This window comes from Euprymna scolopes, chromosome 28, assembly GCF_053919585.1.
Source record: "Euprymna scolopes isolate OS-2025 chromosome 28, ASM5391958v1, whole genome shotgun sequence".
NCBI lineage: Eukaryota > Metazoa > Mollusca > Cephalopoda > Sepiida > Sepiolidae > Euprymna > Euprymna scolopes.
Window position 1 is genome coordinate 92426116 of NC_136509.1, and position 11764 is coordinate 92437879.

General features: G+C 30.6%; 1 protein-coding gene across 1 annotated transcript in view; it reads right to left on the reverse strand.

Moving 5' to 3' along the window:
* The window catches only part of LOC145249735 (major facilitator superfamily domain-containing protein 12-like), a 100444-nt gene extending 90351 nt beyond the window's left edge, over positions 1-10093 (reverse strand). Inside the window, exon 1 of the mRNA XM_080111636.1 lies at positions 9900-10093. The gene's annotated coding sequence lies outside the window, so the exon portion shown is untranslated. The remainder of the gene's footprint in view (positions 1-9899) is intronic.
* Between the last annotated feature and the right edge of the window lie 1671 nt (positions 10094-11764).

Sequence of the window (11764 nt, forward strand, 5' to 3'; positions counted from 1 at the left end):
TATATGCATTTAACAAGATGATTTTTTATGGAAAATAAACATTTCGGGTTTGTATTACTGTACACATAGATTCGAAAAAGTTGTCAAAAAGAAAATATATAACAAATAAATGTTATCAAAGGCAAGATAAGTTACTTTTCTGCCAAACTGGATATATTTGTGTTTTTATTCAATGTAATGTAGCTCGAAAAACAGTGTTTACCGATGTATTCGAAAATTCAAGATGGTGTCTCACTGTCTCACACCCTCTTTTACACCGTAAGTTTGGGAAAAGGTGTTATAAATAATAAACTGTACAAAATACTATTAAAAACCCGCCGAATATATGTCAACTTATGTCACGGTAATATATATTGAGCCAGTTTTTAACAGTATTTTATTCGTTTTTTTATTTATAACACCTTTTCCCAAACTTACCGTGTTAAAGAAAGAATTAGACGCCATCTAGAATGTTCCAATATATCGGTAAACACTGTATGCTTTTCAAGCTGAATAAACATGTTACATTGAATAAAAACACGAAAAATATATCCAGTTTGGTAGAAAAGTAACTTATCTTGCCTTTGATAACATTTGTTATATATTTGTTTTTTGACAACTTTTTCGAATCTATGTGTACAGTAATACAAACCCAACATTTCTTTGTAGCCAACTGGCCATTGTATACACACTTTCGTATATGTGCGCGTGAACTCGTAACTAAACTATACTTTAACTTCTATTAATACTGTGATTGTGCTATCCGTGCTAGTGCACTTACTGTTCGCGCTATTTTTTTTAAATCGTATTTCCAAGTTTAATTAAAGTTTTTTTTTTTTATTCAACTGTAAGGTTAAAGTATAGAATAGGTACAAAACACCCTCCCCATGTTAAGAATGGCTTTTTAAATAATAACATTTCAGCACGGATCAATAAGTGCACTAGTACCGTGCTATCTTTTAAGGCTCAGTTCAAAAGAGGGGTGTAGTATAGTATCTGTTCTGTTGGTATGCGATCTTCCAAGGCATTACCTCTTTTTTTTTTTTTTTTTTTTTTTGGAGGTGGTGTTGGACTGTTGGTGTACGTCAGGAAATATTTACAACTAAACATTACTATCAAAAACACGCAACCGTCTTTGTGTACGACCAGTTTAATATAACATTGTTGCACTTTTTGCATTTTAACATTCCACAGCAAATTTGGAAAGCCGTTCTTAACATGGGGAGGGATGGTGGGGGGGGGTGCTAATTCTTTTGCGCGGATGGAACTCTTCTAAAAGGAAAACAATTTGCTTTTTGTTGTTCACGAGGAGTTACGTTTGTTACCGTCATATAAATGTCACGTAAAAATGGACCCCGACTATCGGTACAGTGTACACGTTTAGCGAACAGAAACTTTCGGGTTTGTATTACTGTACACAGATTCGAAAAAGTTGTCAAAAAACAAATATATAACAAATAAATGTTATCAAAGGCAAGATAAGTTACTTTTCTACCAAACTGGATATATTTTTTGTGTTTTTATTTAATGTAACATGTTTATTCAGTTCGAAAAGCATAGTGTTTACCGATGTATTGGAAAATTCAAAATGGCGTCTGACTCTTCAACACGGTAAGTTCAGGAAAAGATGTTATAAATAATAAACTAGACAAAATACTGTTAGAAATTCGCTCAATATATGTTACCGTGACATAAGTTGACATATAATCGGAGTTTTTTAATAGTATTTTGTCTAGTTTATTATTTATAACACCTTTTCCCAAACTTACCATGTTAAAGAGAGTGTCAGGCGCCATTTTGAATTTTCGGTCGACCTAGACGAGAGGATCCAAAATGGCCGACCAGGACTGAGATATGACACGTGCCGTTGTTTCCTTAATAAATTATTTCAGTTAGAGCCGATGAATTGTCAGATTTTTTTTTTTTTTTTTTTTTACTTCGTTTTGTTTTGGTAAGGTTTCATTATTATTTAACATTTATTTGTGTGTAAGTTGCTATTTATTAGTATAAGCTCGAGCCGTTGTTTCCTTAATAAATTATTTCAGCTAGAGCCGATGAATTGTCAGATATTTTTTTTTTTTTTTTTTTTACTTCGTTTTGTTTTGGTAAGGTTTCATTATTATTTAACATTTATTAATACATGAGATATTTCTTCCTAACTGAAATAATTTATTAAGGAAACAACGGCACGTGTCATATCTCAGTCCTGGTCGGCCATTTTGGATCCTCTCGTCTAGGTCGACCAAAAAATGTATCCAGTTTGATAGAAAAGTAACTTATCTTGCCTTTGATAACATTTGTTATATATTTGTTTTTTTTTTATAACTTTTTCGAATCTATGTGTACAGTAATATAAACCCAAACTTTCTCGTAAGTATAAAAAAAATATGGTGCTTTGCTTTGCTTGTGTATTTGGATATATATATATATTCTAAGTAATAATAAAAAAAAAAAAACATTACGTATTTATGCTTCGTGTCATGTCGAAATTACAAAATTAGTTTTGCAATTTTACTTTTCAAAAGTAAAAAAAAAAAAAAAAAAAAAAAAGGTAATTTTTTACGACCTGTCCCAGCGTAGTATAAACTCCCTCCCAAGTTAACATGGAGTGGTTGGGAGGCTCACAACCACTCCATGTTAAGAACATCTTTCGAGATTGGGGGGAGGGGGCCGCGTTTATTCAGAAAGCCGTTCTTAACATGGGGAGGTTGGAGTGTTTATAAAACACGAATAAAATATAATAAAGTAGTTATTAAGCAATGGATTCCGAAGATCCCACTTTTTTCCCTCGGAAAGTTAGTTGTCAATATTTTTTTTTTCAATCATATTTCTGAAAAAGTTATAATAAAAACAAACATTAAACATCGATAAAAGTCGTGCCAAAATAAATATTAAATAAAATAAGTCAATTCATACAATCGTATATCCAGAGTAATCCTTAATCACAATTATTCCGGAATCTACTATCCCGAAGTGGCGGCAACATGTCACATGTATGAGTTAATCTCGAACACGAGGAAACTGCCTCGCGGACACCCCTAGGCAAGATGTTCGCTACCCCAACTCCCTTAACCTAACTTTCTAGCCCCCCCCCCTCTTTTTTTTTCTACCCTATTTCCAACCCCTGCCCAATTGTCATCAGTATGTCCATTATCTGCAACAAGTGGGGAGACCTCAAGTTGACGAAATACAGTTATCCCTTAGTCGGCCTACTATTTCCAGGCCCCCCTGACCCAGCGTCTAGAGCAGTGGTTACTGGTTCTCAACCTTTTTTACTCATGGACCCCTTTTCCTTTTTTATCTTGGTGGACCCCTTCATAACTATTGGTCATAAGACAATCTATTTTTCACTAATATAAATTTTGAGGTTTTAATAATCAAAGAAATATTATATAATTGAGCTTTATTTTTAAATGAAAACTAATTTAATGGGGTAAACCTGGGAAATAGAAATATTATCGTTAAAATAACTTGAATGATAACAAAACAAAAAAACTATACAAAATTACAGTAGAAATTAATTTTTAATAAAAACTATTCTGAGTTGTTTTTCTTCTTCATGGGCCACCAAAATATCGTTGCGGACTCCTATTTTGTTATGTTTTGATTGTGGACCCCCAGGGTCCATGTGGACCACGGTTGAGAACCCCTCGTCTGGTCTAAATACTTATGTAGAATACGGACTGTGCTGAAATAGTTACTATTTAGAAACCTATTCTTAATATGGGGGAGGGAGTTTTTTCTTTTTTTTTTTTTTTTTTTAATTATTCTGTACTTTCAGCTAATAAAAGATGGCGTAAAAATAATAGGAGTTAAAAAAGAATGGTACAGATGCATTTATGTTACCGCACTAAAATAACGCTATTATTTAGAAAACCATTCTAAACGTGGAAAGGGGTGGGTTTGGGTGGTTTGTAATTATTCTGTACTTTCGACTTCCTCTTAAAAGATATCGGAAAATTTGAATTTAAATAGCGCGGTAACAATAGTGCATAAGCACAAAAAGTACTAAGTAATACTTTAATAGACTTCTTCAGAATGTGAACCAAAGCAACTCTTATTGGGTATGTTTTACTGTCCAGTTCTTCGAAAAAAAAAAAAAAAAAAAAAAAAAAAAAAAATCAAAATCAAATAAATGTTACCAAAGGCAAGATAAGTTACTCTTCTACCCAATTGGGTAAGTTTCTAATGTTTTTACTAAATATAAAAACGTTTAATCGGCTCGAAAAAACAAACAAGTTCAAAGGGTACACGCGATCACAAAAAAAAAAAAAAAAAAAAAAAAAAAAAAAATGTCCGCATAACATACATGCAGTGCAGTGCACTTATTGATCCGCGCTGAAATAACGTTATTATTTCAAAGGCCATTCTTAACATGGGGAGGGTGTTTTATACCTGTTCTGTACTTTAACCTTACAATTGAATAAAAAGCATATCAAAACTTTAATTAAACTTGGTAATGCGATTTAAAAAATAGCGAGGATCAGTAAGTGCATTAGCACCAAATAAAGATAGTAGGTTCCGTAAACCGCACAAATATCAATAAATAAATACATTAATAAGAAATTGTTTCTCATTTATTTAAAAATAATAATACGTTTAATTGTAAAATTTAAATATTTTACAATTTTGTATCACGGAAACCAAGTTAGTGTTTTTTTTTTCTCTTGTCTTTATGGTGGATAATACCCTCTCCCTTCCGACTTTTTTTTTATGACCTTTTGGTTGATTAATAGTTTGTTTTTATTGTAAATAAAAAAATAATAAAAAAGTGTTTGAAAGGCAAAATAAACGGTGATAACACGCAAGTTTTATAACGATGTAAAATAAACAAGTGTATTTTAAATTACGATTGACTCATCTTAATTTCGACAATTAAAGCTCCGACCGACGTCGTAACACCCGACTTTTCTTCAGCTTCCCAAGTTGATAAAAAAAAAAAAAAAAAAATGCACTTACAGCCGGAGGTTACATCGGTCGAAACGTTGTAAATAATCACAAGAACGCTGAAAATAGTTGCCAGAATATAAGTAAATAAAAATTATTGATACTAAATGCACTTGCACGCTGAAATAACGTCATTTAGAAAGCCATTCTTAACACGAGGAGGAAAGGGTGTTTTGTACCTATTCTGTACTTTAAGCATACAATTTAAAAACAAATTTTATTAAACTTGAAAATACTATTTAAAAAACAGCACAGATCAATATAGGCACCGCCAAAAATGGCCGCAAAATCAAGTTGTTGTTGTTTTTTAAAACGAAATTACATTTATTAAAATCCATTATTTCTGAGTAACTTTTTTTTTTCCAGAAAGATAAAACCCTGAATTTTATCATATAGAAAACAGAATAATGTAAAACTTTTTCTACTATTTTTAATTCAATTTTAAATGTTAAATTTTCCCAAAAAGTTAACAATTGACATTTTTTGTCTTGCACAAAAAACGTACTTAAATATTTAAAAAAAAAAGGGTTTTTGAAATAATTAATTAATTTATTTATTGTCTAACTAAGATTTAGGATGATTTTCTAAGAGAATATGCAAAAATATTATAATATAAGTACCTGAATTTCAAATAATTCCACTTATTCATATAGGTAACCAGATATTTCGCGTTGACGTAGAGTTCAGATCGACTCTGTTTACGTTTTCGTTTGATAAACAGCAAACTATGGAAGACCAAACAGGCCAAAAAAAAACTTATTTTTCAGTGACGAAAATTTCAATGTATTATTAAGCTGAGGCCGGCCAGTACCAGATGGGTGACCATTTGTATGCGTTTGGTTTTTAATGTGTATGTGTGTGGGGGCCAGGCTCCCCAAAATGGGGGGGGGGGCAATTTAAAGCAGAATAAAAAAAAAATTATTTCAGCGCGTTTGGTCCACCGTAGTCGAAAGGCGGCAAACGTTTTCAAACGGGATCGAAAAAAATGATGCTATTTTTAACACAAAGGGCACAATATTTATCGAATTTTTTTTTTTTGGTATCGATTATTCAAAGCATGCCCTGTTTAATAATGGCCATGCATTATTCGGCTCGCTAAAAAAAAAATTGTTAATTTATTTATCAAAAATTTTAAAATAGCTTTTTTCGTATAAATATTAAAAATTTTTTTTTTTTGTTTTGCTTAACTTAAATTAATTATTTTACTTAACATTCACCGAATTTCACACTTCAAAACTCAAAAGCGGGATAATTAAACACAATCGAAATTCTGATATTCAGACGTCAAAATAAGGTATGCCAACAATTTTTTTTTTTTTTTTTTTTTAATCTATAATTCTGTCCCTTACAACAACACAATATGTTGATTTCAGTTTCAGATGATTATTTTAAGCATATTTGTTCCCACTTCAAAACAAGGGGGGGTTTTGTAAGCAAAAAAATATATATATATAAATATCGTTTATGAAAAATAAGTACACTGTTATAAAGTTCATTCTTCTCTTAATAATCGCTGAAAATTTCGTATTGATCGGATAATTACCTGATTTTTGGTAGATTTTTAAAAAGACGGTCCGTCAAAAAGTACTGACCTGCCCCCCCAGTTTTGGCGGTGCCTAGATCAATAAGTGCACTAGCACCAAATTATCACTTCCACATCTAAAGTTTGAAAAAAAAAAAAAAAAAAAAAATGAAACGATGAAATAATGTGTTCGTGCACGGTTGTAAAAACGGTCTATTAAAGAAAAGTTAGGTGACTATTTCGTGTGTGCGTGGGTTTCTAGCTTCCGCGTTACTAACATTGTATTTATTATTTTTTGAAAAAAAAAAAAAAAAAATGAAGTTGGAAGGGTATTCCGGCATAAAGCTCGAGACAATAGTCTCTAACCCCCTTTCACAACAAAAGGAACTAATTTCCCTATACACCGCTTTTGGTTACTATGGGAACAGCTAATTTTTGTGATGATTCGATTTTTAATAATAAACACATTTTATTATTTTAAATATTAATATTTATTTTTAATAATAAACACATTTTATTTTATTTTAAATATTAATATTTATTTTTAATAATAAACTACACTGATTAATATCCCAAAAACTACTTTTTTTGTGACAAATTTAAATGCGCTTGCTTGCATGTATAGAAATGGCCACCACCACCACCGATAACAAAGAATTACATTGCTTAATATGAATACTGAGAATACTCCAAAAAACACAGGTCAGCTGCTGCAGGTATAACATCAACAATTTTCTCCATAAGTGCAGCACTGCAGCAGAACGCGTAAGATTTTTCGATTAATTAGCGGCAGTACTAATAATTTGTGCGGGTTTTCAGATCAAATAATAATTTAAAAAAAAATCAACAATAATAAAAAAAAATCGACAATAATAAAAAAAAAAATCAACAATAATAAAAAAACAAAATAGATTTTATTGGTTTATTCCTCGAATCACAAAAATTAATAAATAAAAAATCCTGTATATTGTAGGCTACAATAAATGTTTGAAGCCAAATCTTTCAGCAAAAAAGGCCAAATTCAAAGACAAAACCACATTTTTTAGATAAAAAAAGGCCAAAAAAGTCAAATTTTAACTTTTTCTTTAATAATTACTATTAAACAAATATTGTTTTACTTTTAAAATGTCCTGTATATTGTTTATTATTAAAAATCGAATCATCATTATTATCATTCATCATTATTATTAAAAATCGAATCATCAAAAATTAACTGTTCCCATAGTAACCAAAAGCGGTGTATATGGAAATTAGTTCCTTTTGTTGTGAAAGGGGGTTAGAGACTATTGTCTCGAGCTTTATGCCGGAATACCGTTGGAAGTATATCGAAATAATTTTGAAAAATTAAGTACAAAATTAAATCCACCAGAATGCGTTTCGGTTTATTCGTAAACAAGTCAGTCATTTTAATTATTTGTTTATAGTAATAATAAATAAATAAATAAATAAAATAAGAGGGCTATACAGAATTTGAATCGAACCGACTTTTGTCGAACAAAACCTAAAACTTTGGTTAGGGTAAAAAAAAAAAAATAAATAAATAAATAAAAAATAATTTCGATTAAAATGCTGTAGACGCAATTAAATAAAAAGTTGGTGAACCTGAACGAGAATCACCCCCCCCCCCCAAGAACAGCTTTCGGAAATCTCCCAATGTTAAGAACAGCTTTCGTTTTTTTTTTTTGTTTTTTTTTTTTATAGTGGATTATATATAGGGGTAATTCTCGTTCAGGTCCAAAAGTTTTTAAAAATTTCTTAAACTTTCGAAATTTGGGTGCTAAATGCACTTGATCCGCGCTATTTTTTTTTTTTTTTTTTTTTTTTTTTTTTTACAAATCGTATTTCCAAGTTTAATTAAAGTTTTGTTTTTTTATTCAATTGTAAGGTTAAAGTATAGAATAGGTGCAAAACACCCTCCCCGTGTTAAGAATGGCTTTTAAAATAACGTTATTTTAGTACGGATCAGTAAGTGCATGCAGGAGGAGTACTGAAATTTGTAAAAAAAAAAAAAAAAAAAGTACTAGTGCAGATGATCTGCACTAGTATCCGTGCTGAAATACTAACGTTATTTAAAAAGCCATTCTTAACATGGGGAGGGGAGGAGGTTTGTACCTATTCTATACTTTAACCGGGTTTGTATTACTGTACACAGATTCGAAAAGTTGTCAAAAAAACAAAAAAAAAAAACACATACATAACAAATGTTATCAAAGGCAAGATAAGTTACTTTTCTACCAAACTGGATATATTTTTCGTGTTTTTATTCAATGTAACATGTTTATTCAGCTCGAAAAGCATACAGTGTTTACCGATGTATTGGAAAATTCAAAATGGCGACCGACACTCTCTTTAACACGGTAAGTTCAGGAAAAGATGTTATAAATAATAAACTAGACAACATACTGTTAGAAATTCGCTCATTATATGTTACCGTGACATAAGTTGACAGATATTCGGTGTTTTTTAAATAGTATTTTATCTAGTTTATTATTTATAACACCTTTTCCCAAACTTACCATGTTAAAGAGAGTGTCGGGCGCCATTTTGAATTTTCCAATACATCGATAAACACTATGGTTTTCGAGCTGAATAAACATGTTACATTGAATAAAAACACGAAAAATATATCCAGTTTGGTAGAAAAGTAACTTATCTTGCCTTTGATAACATTTATTTGTTATATATTTGTTTTTTTGACAACTTTTTCGAATCTATGTGTACAGTAATACAAACCCCTTTAACCTTACAATTGAATAATAATAAACACTTTAAACTTGGAAATACGATTTAAAAAATAGCGCGGATCACTCTCTGCAATAGCAAAAGAAAAAAAAAAAAAAAAAAATGGAGCCTTTAAACTGTCGAACAGAAAGTCATTTTAACCGACTTTAAAAATCTCAGCTCATTTAATTAAAAAAAAAAAAAAAAAAAAAAAAAAATCAAAGTTTTGAGAGCTATTTACATTCAATAATTTTAATAAAATGCACTCGGGTTACCGTGCTGAAATAACATTATTTAGAATCCCATTCTTGACATGGAAAGCCAAAGGGTGCTTTGAAACTATTCTGTACTTTCACCTAACAATTTAATTAAAAAAAAAAAAAAGAAAAAAATGTAAAAACTTGAAAATACTATTTAAAAAATAGCGCGGCAACAAAAACATACGCACCAAATATATTAAAATAAATAAATAAATAAAAGTAAATAAAACATTACCTTGACAACAATTAGTTTAAAGAACAATTTAAATATATTTAATGACGAAACCGTATCCTATTAAATACCAAAATCTTATGAAAAATGTGTTGTTTTTTAAATTAAAAAGACTCCCGGTCCGCCCCGGACAACAACAACGGCAGATGATTACACACATATATATATTCGCGATGTATATCTTTGTATATTAAACTGTACTAAATGATTCACGTGCCAGATACTGATAAAATCCTACCTTCTTTTTTTGTTTTTATCGTCCATGAAATAAATAATGCCTCCAGAAAGAAGTTGATGAACTGACTGACCAATTTATTACCGTTCGCATCATTTTTTAACAAAAAAAAACACCTGAAAGAACCTGCTGCTGCTGATGATGATGATGATGCTTGTCGGCCACGTGACAATCAACTTAAGACCTTTGACCTCACCGCTTGCATCACGCTCTTCTGAAACACAACGGAAAACGAAAGTTGAAAGTCGCTTTTTTTGCTTTTTTTGTTGTTGTTGGTTAAAATCATCAAGTTCATCCTTCTTTGTTGACATTCTCCGTCAGCTGATCTGATTTTATTTATATATATAAAAAGTCACTTCTGATTAATGTTTGCCAATTTTAAAATACGCAAAACGAATTTGGCTGTTTTTTTTTTTGTGGATTTTTTTCCCAGAATAACAATATTTTTAAATTGGTAAACATTAATCAGAAGTGACTTTTCCACGGCGTTTAGCTCAACTGAATATCAGCAAAGGAACTTGATTTTAACCAATTATACTTTAACAAAGATTTACTTCATAAACGACTTGAAAAAAAAAACAGGTTTATTTATATAAGATTTTTTTCTTCTTTTTTTTTTTTTTTTTAGCTCACTTATATAAGTTTCAATTGTAGCATGGGGATCGGTGGAATATCTCTCGCCTAATTGTTTATCCTTGTTTAGACTTGCCCGTACTTAGAATTAAACATATTTTAAAAAAATACAGAAAAATATTTTTAAAACTTTCTGATGTACATACTCGTCACGAAACAAAAATGTCATATTCCCAAAATCACGTGAATTAATCAAGTATTTATTTTTAACTAAAAAAATAAAATTTTAGGACGGAGCAAGGGACTATGTTTTGATCAGCCATGTTTAATAAATAAGGGGAAAGTAACTCAATTCAAATTATCGAGATGAAAACCAGTCAGCAATGTCCTAATTCGCTAAAAATCGTAAAAAAAAAAAAAAAGAAAAGATTTTTCTCTTATAAAAAAATTTCTTGATCAATTTACGCACTTTTTTGGAATATGACATCTTCGTTCCGTGACGGGTACGTACACCATAACGATTTTTCTGCATTTTATTTTATTTATAAACTAGCATTTCAGCCCGGTGTATGTTGAGCAAAAAAAAAGGGGGGAAAAAAAGCGGTCAATTTTTTAAACTTTGAACCCTATTATGACCCCTTAAAATTTATTGTTTAGGGCTCAAATACAGTTATTAAGTTACATCCATGCCTAAGGAATCTATATCTAAAATTTCACGTGTTTAGACCCAAAATTGTAGGAGGAATTTGGTAGAGTTCTCAAAGGTCAAATCGTTGAACTTTGACCCCTTAATCGCCAAATTTATGTCCGAAAACCAATCACATAGATTTTCCCAAATCTCAGTACCCTCTATATCAAATTTCGAATCTGTAGGCTTAAAATTGACAGTTATTGCGTAGGGAAATGCACACACACACACACACACACACACACACACGCACACACACACACACACACTTTCACTGTTATATATATATATATATATATATATATATATATATATATATATATATAGGTTTAATTCTAAATAAGCACCAACTTACTTCTCTACAATTAATGTAATTTCTTATGTTATAAGTGGTGGCCATTGTTGTACGTGCAAGCGCACATATTTTGCGGAAAATTTAAATGCAATATTCGTTTTTAGCATACCCGCAAACCCTGTAAAAATCGTTATTTTAAATGAAAATGTTAAGGTGGAAAGCAAGTAAAAATTTACTGGGTCGGTTTTTAATGTGGTATTTTGGACGGGACAAAAATAAAAATTACCTCAATCAAGAATCCTCTGAGGACAG